General features: G+C 42.0%; 1 long non-coding RNA gene across 6 annotated transcripts; it reads right to left on the reverse strand.

Moving 5' to 3' along the window:
• Positions 1 to 4,583: 4,583 nt before the first annotated feature.
• Positions 4,584 to 11,387, reverse strand: LOC119327924. Of its 6 annotated transcripts, none has more exons than XR_005158753.1 (8): positions 10,852 to 11,387; positions 10,078 to 10,217; positions 9,020 to 9,205; positions 8,341 to 8,527; positions 7,935 to 8,027; positions 7,457 to 7,534; positions 6,985 to 7,139; positions 4,584 to 6,165 (listed from the first exon to the last, which is right to left on the reverse strand). It is a non-coding gene; the product is annotated as an uncharacterized LOC119327924 (long non-coding RNA). The 6 variants fall into 6 exon arrangements; XR_005158752.1 differs by having other exon boundaries at positions 8,341 to 8,593; XR_005158751.1 differs by having other exon boundaries at positions 4,584 to 5,102; positions 6,035 to 6,165; positions 8,341 to 9,205.
• Positions 11,388 to 12,270: the final 883 nt, after the last annotated feature.

A 12,270-nucleotide genomic window follows, 5' to 3' on the forward strand; every position in this document is an offset into this window, starting at 1 on the left:
GAATTAAGCTCGGGGATGCCGATACGTCTCCAACGTATCTATAATTTTTTATTGTTCCATGCTATTATATTATCTGTTTTGGATGTTTAATGGGCTTTAGTATGCACTTTTGTATTATTTTTGGGACTAACCTATTTTAGTGTTTCACAGAAAAGGAAATCAAACAGAACGAAACCTTCGCGGGGATCTTTTTGGAACAAACGCAATCCAGGAGACTTGGAGTGGAGGTCAAGGAAGCAACAAGGTGGCCACGAGGAAGATAGGCGCGCCCCCACCCTCGTGGACCCCTCGTAGCTCCACCGACCTACTTCTTTCGCCTATATATACTCTTATACCCTGAAAACATCCAGGGGAGCCACGAAACCACTTTTCCACCACTGCAACCTTCTGTACCCGTGAGATCCCATCTCGGGGCCTTTTCCGGCGATCTGCCTGAGGGGGATTCGATCACGGAGGGCTTCTACATTAACACCATAGCCTCTCCGATGATGTGTGAGTAGTTTACCACAGACCTTCGAGTCCATAGTTATTAGCTAGATGGCTTCTTCTCACTCTTTGGATCTCAATACAAAGTTCTCCTCGATGTGCTTGGAGATCTATTCAATGTAGTTCTTTTATGGTGTGTTTGTCGAGATCCGATGAATTGTGGGTTTATGATCAAGATTATCTATGAACTATATTTGATTCTTCTCTGAATTATTATATGCATGATTTGATATATTTGCAAGTCTCTTTGAATTATCAGTTTAGTTTGGCCTACTAGATTGATCTTTCTTGCAATGGGAGAAGTGCTTAGCTTTGGGTTCAATCTTGCAGTGTTCTTTCCCAGTGACAGTAGGGGCAGCAAGGCACATATTGTATTGTTGCCATCGAGGATAAAAAGATGGGGTTTATATCATATTGCTTGAGTTTATCCCTCTACATCATGTCATCTTGCCTAATGTGTTACTCTATTCTTATGAACTTAATACTCTAGATGCATGCCGGATAGCGGTCGATGTGTGGAGTAATAGTAGTAGATGCAGAATCATTTCGGTCTACTTGACATGGATGTGATTCTTATGTTCATGATCATGCCTAGATATTCTCATAACTATGCGCTTTTCTATCAATTGTTCGGCAGTAATTTGTTCACCCACCGTAATATATGCTATCTTGAGAGAAGCCACTAGTGAAACCTATGGCCCCCGGGTCTACTTCATATCATAGAAGTTTCCAATCTACAATTCTAGTTTATTATTTATTTTGCAATCTTTATTTTCTAATCTATACAACAAAAATACCAAAAATATTTATCTTATTATCTTTATCAGATCTCACTTTTGCAAGTGTCCGTGAAGGGATTGACAACCCCTTTATCGCGTTGGTTGCAAGGTTCTTGATTGTTTGTGCAGGTACTAGGCGATTTGCGTGTAGTCTCCTACTGGATTGATACTTTGGTTCTCAAAAACTGAGGGAAATACTTACGCTACTTTGCCGCATCACCCTTTCCTCTTCAAGGTAAAACCAACGCATGCTCAAGAGGTAGCACCTGCAACTATAAGCCAACACACTAGAAGGGATCCTAGGCACAAAATTAAAGAAAAAATCAACATAGAAAACATTGGCATTCATGTCATAACCTGCTACTATAAGCCAACAATAATATAACATATCTAATACACACTACTCAAATATAATCCATGCTAAATATCGATCAAAATGTACTTCTATTTACCCTAAAGACAAATAACACTAAGAAACATTTGCATGTATTTATAAACTACTAGTATTTACCCTAAATACAAATCTGACCATGCATACCGGAGAGGTGCGGCTCTTGACATTCAAAGGCGGCGTGGGGTCTCCAATGTTAGCGGGGGAGGTTGACATGGCCACATGGCGCCTATCCATCGGGGCAGAGCTTTGCGGTGGCGACGACGTTGAGTCGCCTCCTCTGGTGTTGGAGGAGGAGGCCATGCCTGCGGTAGCGCGAGGAGGGGTGCGGCGGCGACTCGGGCGAGATTTGAGGGGGGAGGAGACAGAGCGCGGGGGATGCCAGTTTTGGGGGCGAATCGATTTTTGGGTGAAAATTGAACCACCAGCGATGTGGGTTTAACGGTGACGGGCGCAGGATAGCGCCCACCACCCGAGAAGCGAGAAGTTGTGGCGGGCATTCTGTAGCACCCGCCGCTGCTAAGATGACCTCCTTTTGGAGGGTACCACAATTCCAGTTGTGCGGGGAGGAAGGCTCGCCCGTCACTGTATGTCGACCAAGCAATGGCGGTCGGTTTTGCCTACCCGCCGCTGTTAGGTTTCAACATGCGGCCAAATTTGAATAGGCTTACCTGTGGCTCTGTTTTTCGCCCGCCACAACTTACTATGTAGTAGTGGCGGCCATTTACTCTCACCCCCACTGCTGTCTTTCCAAATTAGCTATGACAGGTGATACACTGCGCCCACTACTTGTTTGTGTTTACCTATAAGCCCTTCCCCAGTAGTGTGTGGGGGAGGGGACATGGCGTGGTGTGGGTATTTCTTCTTTTGTCTATACAAAATAATAATAATAATAATAATAATAATAATAATAATAATAATAATAATAATAATAATAATAATAATACATATCCCATATATCAAAGTGTTCGTCTTGGCCTTCCTACTCACTCTGATCCTTTTTACTCCACATATAAGATTTGTCCAAAGTTACACCTCATAAAAGTTTGATCATATTTATACGAACAAATATCAACATTTACAATACTAAAATTATACAACATGAAAATTGAATTCATTACTCATCTAATTATATTGATTTCGTATTGTGAATGTTGACATTTTTTCTTATAAAGTTGATCAAACATTACGGAGTTTGACTTAAGACAAATTTTACATGCGGAGTAAAAAGGATCGGAGAGAGTACATTCAATTTTTATATTAGTTGTACGTTAATGCTAAAAAACCGATGTCTGATTTTTAGGCATAGCAAATCGAATGTTTCTTATGGTAAATTTTGTTGACCATAAAAATTTAGTTTACAAGCACAAAAATTTCCTAAAAAGATGTTAGCCGAGACGGATTTGTCATGCTTGCCAAACACCAACTGAACTTACCATCTCTGGCAAACACAAATTGCCATAAAAAATGTTCAATTTGCCATCTAAAAATCCGACGTCAAATTTGTAGTGGTGTCCTAATTAAAAGTAAAGATGATCCACATCGTTCGGAATTCAAGCATTGTATAAAGTGAAAGTAAGTGCCCAACGTCAACTTAAAATCCTTGCTCCACACGTTTGTTTCACCGTTTGCAGCGAGCCAGTGACTCGGTTGACTTGCAGACAAAGATTCACTTCTCCGTCGTGTTGGACATGACACATTCGACGAGAAAAAGACTAGAGTACTCTGTAAAAAACACTTCCACGAAATAAGTTGGAGCTAACTTATCTAAACTTCGTTCGAATTTGAAAATTAATCTGTGAAGACAGGTGGTAAAATCCAGAGACTTGCGCCAAAATATTCAGATGTTTCGAGTATTTAACCAAAAACTATCACATTTCATGAAAACATGCCCAGAAACTATCACTTTACGAATTTGTGCCAAAAACTACCATTTTTTTGCTGATCTGTGACTAAAAACTACCATGCCGGGAAAGTGCCCGATTCGCCTCTTCTAAACGTCTTTCTGATAGGATGGGTTCGCAGGTCAGGTTGACCGTTATTATAAATGGGGCCCACACATCAGCCCTCTTCTTCGTCCTCTCTCCCTTTCTTTGGCATTTATACAAACACCTCATGTGCACCTAGAAGCCATCTCCGCCGCTGACCACTGCCGGGCTCACTCACGCACGACGGCGCACACGCTCGCAGCGGCGGCGGCTACGCGTGTGTGTGGTCTGTGCGTGCTCAACAACAAGCAGCGGCGGGAAGCAGCAAAAGTTGCGGTGGCAGCGGACAGTAGCAAGGGCCCATGGCCAAGCAGGACGTCCCAGACTTCGTCCGACGTGAGTTTCCCCTGCTCACGGCGTCCCCACCTCCCCGGCTGTCGCTCTGCTCCTCGCCGGAGCTGATGGCTACGCGCGAGCAGCAGAAGCCGAGCGCTGAGGTCGGGCTGCACACTGCGCACCGCGCCTTGAGCGGTTGTGCATCGGGGCCAGCCTCGGCCTCGAGCGTGTGTCGGCGCGGGCCAGCGCACAGCTGAGTTGCGCGTAGGCGGCGGTGCTTGGGCACATCCCGGCAGCATACATCTCCAGGATCTCGGGCAAACTGCAGGTGCACACGAAGTGTTTGTAGAAATGCCAAAGAGAGAAAGAGAGGAGGAAGAAGAGGGTTGACGTATGGGCTCCATTTGTAATAACTAGGTGTTGGGGCGCGCCCATGGCGCGCCTCTTGAGGGGGAGTTGGGCGATGCCTGGTTGTACTCGCCCCTTTAACACTCTTTTCTTTTTTCTTTTTGGCAGGAAACGCTCTTTTCTATTCTAATTAGGCATTTGGAATGATTGCTTTAATTAAGAAACTTAGCAGCAGAAATAGAAATATATACTCTATAGAGAAAGCCTATTATGGATCTGAACATGAAACATCTAACTGACAATAGTGCACTTAACATAAGCAACAACATAGGTTTAGCGTCTTGAAAAGCATGTGATAAGAGGGCCCAAAAGCAAACCATAAGTTATCACAGGATATAGCATAATTAGGAGTACTTAGTGGTACATTATATTACTCCCTCTGTTCCATAATGTAAGACGTTTTCTGACACGAACTGTTTTCTGACACGAATGTTCGTGTCAGAAAATGTCTTACATTATGAGACGGAGGGACTAGATTATATTGACACAAGGGCTGCAGCGTCTTCGATAGTGCATCTAGAGGTGGTGCACGGTGACAACAAGGCAGAGCTTTGAAGTGATCCTGAAATGAAATGCATAGATGTCTCATTTGCGAATGGTGGCGCGGTGAAAAAACTCAGACCAGTTCGTGGTTATAGTGGCCCTCTTGTCAGTTCCTAGCATGATTCGACATTTGGCGAGCAGATGGTCGTCTGCAAGTCTGACAATGAGTGTAGCATTGTTTGGATCAATTTAGTCCAGCAGGTTCTCTTCAGTATAGTTAAACTGAAAATACTGGTAGAAGAAAGCAAGTTATTTACATGGACATAAGTTGTTCTGTGATATGAAAGATAAGAGCATGTTCTATGGATATTAATGGTGATAGCAAAGTACATTTATTGACTACAGGTCTTGAGGACCCAAATTTATTAATGCTCAAGTAAAATGGCTGATGAAAGAATAAAGAGAAGTCAATATTTCTGGTGTCCAGTCGATGATTTGAGTATGTACAGCCTAGTGTATGAACAAAGAACAAACGAATGAAAAAATGGTAATCTAAAAAAGATAAAGTAGAAATTTCAAAAGTGGCAGGAGAAAAATAACAACAGACTAGGTGTTGATCTATCTGGTATACAGTGAGAAAGGGAACATAATTGGTATTTGTAAGATGACTAAACTGCTGACTGTTAAGTAGTATGAACAAAACAAGAATTTTTTATATGTTAAGCATGGATAGAACAATAGTATAAATAAGAAAATCTGTATGCAACTTTCGTTTGTATCATCACAAACTTACAGTTGTAAATGTAATTAAAATGCATAAGAAAACAACATTGTATATCCTGTAAAATGGCTGGTGAAGCTCATGAACAGATTCTCGTCTATATCTTGTGCATTTGTTCGTATTACATGGATGAAAAATATGAGATGTAAAAGACATCAACCTACAATAAACCTCTTCCAGATTTAGTACCAACTTAAATACAAGAATGAAGAGCTGGTCTAAAGAGAGTGCCAATTCTAAGTTTGTGGAGAATACATGCATACCCACTGTACATTGTGAGCAATCATCATATATCAATCATGCAAAAAATGCAATCACATACACACACGTTTATTTTCATCAGCACAACACAGTGATCCCATGTAATCAACGATACTTGTTGAGAGAAACCAAGCATGTGAGTGACTTAGTAGCAGGGACAAATAACAGAGAAGGGAACGACCTGGAGACAAGCGATGTCGATGAGCCCGTCGTCGTAGTCGACGACGGAGCAGCGGTCCACCCAGATGTCGAAGGATCCGCGATTGTTATGGATGCCCTCGATGTCGTGCCTGTGGCCGGCCTCGAAATGGACTGAAATAATTCAAAATTAGTACCGACGACATTTGGCAGCAGTAAAATACTAATGCATCTAATTATGATGCCATATGTGGCCAGTAAACAAACCTAGATGTGCTCAACTAATAACCAAAGTAAATATGGCCAATAATATAACCTCTCCCTTTTGGTTTTGCCTTGCATCATGCCAAGATAAGAACAGCAAAAGGATGTAACTTTCCTAGCCTAGTCCTTGGTGAAGACTGACGATAGGTAGAAAGCCTCGATTTGAACAACAAAGTATATATTGTATGGAAAAAGTATTACCATTATATTATATAGGAAAGAAATTTCTGATGGTACATTTTGTAGGCATATAACATATATTTTGTTGGTCAAGTCCATGATCAGGGTTCAGAAATGAGATTGATATGGGGCTTATAGAAGGGGAAAATGGAAATTATGGTCGCCAGTTAGTATTGGGGCTTGATTTTTACTGGTGGTAGATAAGATCCACCATTAGTTTCCATGGAATTGGAGGGGCAGTAAATTGCTTTTGGAGATACGAGTGAAGCAACACACCAGCAGAAGACAATGGAGGAACAAGAAAGCAGAAAACACCAGGTTCTGTTTACGTAAATGTTGCTACTTTGCTTTAGTCCAGCCAAGTAAAAAAGAGAGGCAGAGTGAAACTGGAAATGTTCTAAAAAAGTGAAACTGGAAATGAAATAAAAGAGGTTCCCGTCCTGTAACGCAATGCAACCAAAGCCTGGACACCATTGTCTTTCTGTTCGTGCGACCGTCCATCTGCATATAAACTGGCGAAGGAGATCGGTCGAGGCAGAGACCTGTTACCTTGTTGCAGGGGGCGTTGTTTTAACAGGAAGCATTAGCTTTGATGACGTGCAAATGAAAACTGAATCTGCAAGCCCGTTTCATTCGTTCTTTCTGTATACGCAGCAGCCTATGTACTTGTACATGGCTTGTCCATAGTTCTCCAAAAGCTAAATCTGAAATTAGAAATGTGTCTTTGTGATGCTTTTGGGACAACAGTTTAGAAATCCCAATTCTGAAAAATGGGCTATATTTAGTTTATTTTCTGCTTGAGACATCAAGTATGATTTGTTACTGCTTCGTTTTTAAATTAGAATGTGCCAAAAAAATAGAAATTAGCTACCATATCAGAAAATCACTTAATCCGGAGTACAATTCAAATTCAGATTAACCAATAGAAGCCTAATCACTGAATAACCTATAGAAACTCATGCAAGGTTTTGATATAAATGGCACAAGAAAAATTGAACAGTTCACTTATCAACCAGCCTACCTGCGGCTTCACTGAATATCTTTGCATTCTTTCCCCATTGTCTTCATCCTTGCAGCTAACCAAAATGTTTGTAGTACCCTGAAACATTTTATGCTCGAAGTTAATGAGAGTTCATTTACACCATAAAGAAATTCAGAATTGGCTTGCAGCCACATGCTTTGTTAAATTAACATTATGTAATGTTTGAGCAGGACCGAGGACATAATTCAGCATGTTTTATGTTGACATTTAATATGACAATTTTCTGGATTTGCCGGCATGAAAATATAAGCATATTGGGTGGACATAATTACTCATTTGTGAGATACATTACTGAATTTATCAACAATGATCTGAGTTCCTAGTACCAGGAAACATCCTATACATAAGGAACAACATACTTGGACTTATCCAGAAGGAGTGAATCAACTTGAATAATAAGATTTTTTTATCAAGAGAGAAACTTGAATAATAAGATAAGAAAAGCTTGAAACATCACCTATGATGGGGGCTCATCAGCACACCGGTCTGTGGCCTCTCTCTTCTCCCTTTCTCCATACCAACTGTTAATTAATTTTCACCCTACGAAAAACTAAGTTGCACAGAACAACAGGGTAAATCGAACCACACTCGCAAAAAATATATCGTAAATCAAACCAATCATTATTGTTGTTTCTGAGATACAGTTTCATCAGTTCGTGAAACAAAAGGACTGTGAACATTCCCAAGCTAGCATGTCCTATTACAGAAGCAGCATCATGACATTCACTAGTTTCCCATTTACAGTCAGGCACCTTATTTAGATAAGTATCCAGGCATCTCAGTGGGGACAAAGCACGAATCAATGGGTGTATGTCATGCCGAGTGTTCCCAGTGTACAGCAAAAAGAGGGGGAGGGGGCGGACCTGCAGGTCGCTGTTGAGGTCCTGTCGGGGGCAGACACCATCAAGGTCCAATCCCAACACATCGGGCCGACTCCGCAGGGCGTGGAGGCGGAGCTCGGCCTGCCATCGACGAACAACGACCGGGGATGGGCGAGTGTCGGTCGGCTCAAGATTGCGTCAATGTGTGCATGTCGACGTCGGCGCCGACCTTTTCCTCGACCCTGCGACACACACGGTGCAATATAAGAAGCAATAGACTCCAACACACATACAGCTTGATGCAAGATGCATGGGTTAGACAGATGGATTAGAAAAAAAATTGTTAATGGATGCAGTCAATACACAATTTTATATGTTGACAAGTATGCATAATGTAATGAATCGTCAACAAACGCCGAGAGGTCTTCTGCTGTTACTAATTTTAAATGGGTTCATACATTTTCATCAGCATAAACGTTCACTGGGATCTAACTAAGGAAATCCATGACACATACTGAACCCCAGTATTCACCGCGAAAGCATCACATGAAAATGGATGGTAACAACATGATGCAGATTCACACATACCCACGCTCAGCTCTAACATTCCAAATAACCACATGGAAAAGGAAACGACCCCCGAAATTCAGAGACAGGGTAACTAAAGCATGCTGGCTGTGACATAATCTACGAGGTGTCGAGGTTAGTGATTGATGCACACCTATTTCGCCAAGTTCACCGAAAAGATAATTGAATAGGTCACGCTCATCCTTCTCCCTCTCGGCTTTGTGGATCTTCCTCGGGGATTTCTTCTTGCACTTTCCGACGGTGACAGGCATGTGACTCGAAAGCTATTACATCAGCAACAATGAAACACGGGCACACCTCTCACGCGTGTCCTACATAACTAATAGGCAACATAAGCATACAATGAATAATACAGGAGTCAGCATATGTTAATACACTATGCTAGCTTATCCTGGATACAAATGAATTATCGATTACACCAGTTTCACCATTGCCATTCTAAAATTAGAAAGTGATGATTGGTTGTTCTATTGGAAGCAAGGTATCTAGGATATGCATAAACACATCAAAGGCACACAAATTTGATGTGAATCTACAATTATAGGTGTCTGCAGCCATCATACAAACATGCAATGCATGCCAAATATCCAGATCATGCACCAAACTTTTGCAAGTGATCCTATCCTAAAACTTTTTCATATTTTGCACGGCAGTTTACCCGATTAGCCCAGTCTTTGAAGTGTAACAACTCAATCTCTTGTAAACAGACATACACTAAGGTCAGAAACAAGCGAAGAGATTTTAACACCTAAAATTCATTTGAAAATGAAGAAATCAATCAGCAAGGAGTTGTACAGACTAAAACATTGAGTGATCTATGTTCTGTAATTTGTATCCCAATTAGTTGAAACCTACTTAAGGATGTTCTGGGTGGAAGGCAGTGCAAAATATCAGCCTCTCACTATAAGTTAGTGTTGCTATGCGAGTCATCCTATTACAAATGTCTTTCCCCAAACGACAGCTAATTGCAAAAGGAAGCTATGCCAAGCTTTGTATTGCAGTTCACAACTATACTATTATGTACATTTTTACATACATTTCCAGATCCTGGACCAAACAAACTGCTAGTATGTACCAAGTACGTCGCTACAAAACCAACAAACAGAAAATCACACAGTTCCAAAGCTCAAGGCACCACAATTTACCAGAGGGACATGCAATTCACAGCAAAGAGGTCAGGATCAAACTCACTGTGATGTCCTTCTCTGGCCACGACGTACAGGGCATTGTACCCCGACCTGTTCTTCACCGACGCCCTGGGCGTCAAGGTGCCGGAGCAGCTCCACCACCACCTTGAGGTGGCCTCTCGGCGGACACGAGTTTCATCATTCCTGTAATTTAGATCAAATAAAATTAATGTTGCAAGACAATAGGCTAGTACATTATAATGAAAAGAACATGGGCAATATTCACAAAAAAGAAAGGCTTAGTAGTAGCTGTGCAAGTATAAAGGCAGTCTCCTAACTCGTAACTTCAATCAGGTTTTGTACTGACACAGCAGATGCTGCTGTAAGATAGTGTGAAGAGGACAGCAGACAAAATACAAAAGGTTGTATAATGCAAAGATATGCTTATTAATATAGAACCCTGCAACAAGTGAAAAGGACTTTGAGAATCTAAATATAGCACAATTACAATGAACCGTTCAAGAGTATCAAAACCAAACAAGTGCAGCTTGTACATTGTACATCCTTTGCCTTATCTCCAAGATAACCCATTAGCCCTCTACCAACGCAAGAAACTTTCAGGTTTCTTTCTAATCTCATTTCTTATTTCACTATGTTCCTAAACTGCAAGAAATATACCAACCATCTGTTTGTAGGCAAGCAAACAATACATAGTACAAACACAATATTTGTGTTACTGTATGAACTTAATAGAAGCAATCATGAAGTTAGGGATAGAACTGCTGAGCACAAATATTTGCAAATGTGAATTTTAATGAAACATGCCAAACGATAATACCTAGAAGTATTTGGCTGCTCATCTTCTTCTTCCAACACCAGGATCTCCATGCCCATTACGCCACCTCCTTTGTGTCTTCCAGTTGAAAATCTGCCCAATAAATTGGCAAACAAACAACATATGCATAGCGGGAGAAGGAAGATGGCTAGAGTGGGGCGCCGCCTTACCGCTGACGGCCAGATCTGCTCCCGGTGGCGCTTCTCCATGGGCTCGTTGTCTCCCATTCCGTCCCCTCTTCATCTCACGCTCCCCTCCTCTTCTCTGCCTGAGAAGAACACTGCGGACGGCCATCTCTGTGGCCAACCCGTTCCAGCCGCCGCTCAACCCAACGACAGAACCGCTCCGCCTCCTCCTCAGCGCCATCGACCGGGACGCCAAACGGGGGCGGGGACGGATCCAGTGCCGAGATAGAGAAGACCAGGAGGCGGAGGCGCGTCGCCAGCGCGGGCGGGCTAGCTCTCTTGCAGTCGTGCGATGGATTTGGAGGGTGGTGGCGGCGGCGGCGGCGGAGAAGCAGGGAGGGGACGAGGGGCTGCAGGAGATGAAAGTAGAGAGGCCGCGTGTGCGAAAACCTGCTATGTGGGCCAATAGCAACAAGCTGTCAAACACACAGCCTCGTCCAATCGCTAGCTCGATTCTTTTTTCTTCGCATCACACCCAATCGTTAGGCGATGACGTGGCTAGCGCGAGAGTGCGCACATTGCGCGACCATTAAAGGGTTTAATGGTCAAAGTTAATGGTCAACCTGATTTGTGGGCCCATCCTGTCAAAAAGGCGTTCAGAAAAGGCGAATCGGGCACTTTTCTAACATGATAGTTTTTAGTCACAGATTAGTAAAAAAATGATAGTTTTTGACACAAATTCGTAAAATGGTAGTTTTAAAACATGTTTTCATGAAACGTGGTAGTTTTTTGTTAAATACTCGGATGTTTCCTGTACCCAAACTCGAAACAAGTGGAGTTGTACGGCCCGTGCGTGTCGCACAGGCTGCTTCGAGGAACCAACGACGGCAGCCTACACGTACGTCGTCGCAACGTGCAGAACGGAAGTCAAGGAGCAGCAGCAGAATTCAACAACGCACGCCTTTGATTTCTTTTCGATAGTAACGGGAGGAAGCTACGAGCAACCTTTATACTATTGACTTGGTCGTGTACCAGTGCCGCACTACAATGGGCAAACAAATGTCTAGTAGTAAGAGACTAGTAAGTATGCACGTGCAACGCACGTCTTAAACGTAAATCAGATGAGATTCACATAGTATAAAGTAATTTTTTTTTGCAAATATATATATATATATATATATAAATTAAATGAAAGATAATATATATACTTTTCAGTTATGTGTATTGCCAAAATTACCTAATATCTACATAGCAAAATATATTAAATACTAATTTAGATCAAAATTATATATACTTT

The sequence above is a fragment of the Triticum dicoccoides genome, chromosome 7A (genome assembly GCF_002162155.2).
Source record: "Triticum dicoccoides isolate Atlit2015 ecotype Zavitan chromosome 7A, WEW_v2.0, whole genome shotgun sequence".
NCBI lineage: Eukaryota > Viridiplantae > Streptophyta > Magnoliopsida > Poales > Poaceae > Triticum > Triticum dicoccoides.